Raw genomic sequence first — 2,183 nt, 5'->3', positions numbered from 1 at the left:
CCGCCTGACGCGGCCCATCGCGGGCGCTCCTCGTCGGACACCTGCGTCACACAGCCTGGGTGCCAGCTGTGGAGTGACACTTGGAGAAAAAGAAGCACAAGTCACTCATATCAAAGTTCCCGTTCCCTTTTGTTTGTGTCACGCTTGGAAATGCTTGAGAGGTGACACTTTGTCAAATTTGCAGCTGGTGTCTCATCATCATCATCACCGCTGCTCATCAGCCTTCCTTGGATGCCTGCCATGCACGCGGCCCAACGGGGCACTCAGATGGGGTGGGCAGCCCGGACCGCCTTGCGCGGCCCAACACGGGCGCCCGGGGGACGCGGAAACCCGTTTTAGAAAATAACCTCCAGGGGTTTTCCAAGAGCGGCACAGCCCCAGCTCACGTCCGTGTTTCAGTGCGTCAAAAGCGGATTCAAAAGTGTGCTTTTCTCGGTACTTCCCCTGGAGGTCAGTGTTTCTAAAAACTGGGTTTCCGAAATCGTGCTGGAGGTGTTTTGGTCAACCAGGAAAAATGGCATTTACGGGAGAGGGTAAAGTATACCCCCCCCCCCCCTCTCGGCTGATTTACCCTCTCCCGTAAACGCGTTTTTTCCTGGTCGACCAAAACACTCATTGACTCCCATTCATTTGACACTTTGTCATTTTTTCAGCACTTTTTTCGCGCATTGGGTACTCCGCCCATTGACTCCCATTCATTTGACACTTTGTCGTTTTTCCAGACCTTTTTTCACGCATTGGGTACTCCGCCCATTCACTCCCATTCATTTGACACTTTGTCGTTTTTTCAGCACTTTTTTCGCGCATTGGGTACTCCGCCCCATTCACTCCCATTCATTTCACACTTAGAAAAATCATCCGAGCGGCTCTCCACGCATTTTATAGCCGCTTTGGGGCTCCAGCCGCCTCGGCCTTCATTTCTGACTAGGCTCGTGTGGACTTTGTCGTTTTTTCAGCACTTTTTTCGCGCATTGGGTACTCCGCCCCATTCACTCCCATTCATTTCACACTTAGAAAAATCATCCGAGCGGCTCTCCACGCATTTTATAGCCGCTTTGGGGCTCCAGCCGCCTCGGCCTTCATTTCTGACTAGGCTCGTGTGGACTTTGTCGTTTTTTCAGCACTTTTTTCGCGCATTGGGTACTCCGCCCCATTCACTCCCATTCATTTGACACTTTGAAAAATCATCCGAGCGGCTCTCCACGCATTTTATAGCCGCTTTGGGGCTCCAGCCGCCTCGGACTGCATTTCTGACTAGGCTCGTGTGGACTTTGTCGTTTTTTCAGCACTTTTTTTACACATTGGGTACTCTGCCCCATTCACTCCCATTCATTTGACACTTTGAAAAATCATCCGAGCGGCTCTCCACGGGTTTTATAGCCGCTTTGGGGCTCCAGCCGCCTCGGACTGCATTTCTGACTAGGCTCGTGTGGACTTTGTCGTTTTTTCAGCACTTTTTTTACACATTGGGTACTCTGCCCCATTCACTCCCATTCATTTGACACTTTGAAAAATCATCCGAGCGGCTCTCCACGCGTTTTATAGCCGCTTTCAGACTCCTGCCGCCTCGCCTGCACTTCCGCCTCGGTCCGTTAGGATTTAGGCCTTTTTTCAGCACTTTTTCTCCGTTCCTCCGGGGCGACAGCGGCTCTCCACGCATTTTATAGCCGTTTTCAGACTCCTGCCGCCTCGCCTGCACTTCCGCCTCGGTCCGTTAGGATTTAGGCCTTTTTTCAGCACTTTTTCTCCGTTCCTCCGGGGCGACAGCGGCTCTCCACGCATTTTATAGCCGTTTTCAGACTCCTGCCGCCTCGCCTGCACTTCCGCCTCGGTCCGTTAGGATTTAGGCCTTTTTTCAGCACTTTTTCTCCGTTCCTCCGGGGCGACAGCGGCTCTCCACGCATTTTATAGCCGTTTTCAGACTCCTGCCGCCTCGCCTGCACTTCCGCCTAGGTCCGTTAGGATTTAGGCCTTTTTTCAGCACTTTTTCTACGTTTCTCCGGGGCGACAGCGGCTCTCCACGCTTTTTATAGCGGTTTTCAGACTCCTGCCGCCTCGCCTGCACTTCCGCCTAGGTCCGTTAGGACGTGGGCCTTTTTTCAGCACTTTTTCTCCGTTTCTCCAGGGCGACAGCGGCTCTCCACGCTTTTTATAGCCGCTTTGGGGCTCCAGCCGCCTCGGCC

This window comes from Dunckerocampus dactyliophorus, unplaced genomic scaffold (assembly GCF_027744805.1).
Source record: "Dunckerocampus dactyliophorus isolate RoL2022-P2 unplaced genomic scaffold, RoL_Ddac_1.1 HiC_scaffold_102, whole genome shotgun sequence".
NCBI lineage: Eukaryota > Metazoa > Chordata > Actinopteri > Syngnathiformes > Syngnathidae > Dunckerocampus > Dunckerocampus dactyliophorus.
This window is presented reverse-complemented; position numbering follows the sequence as displayed.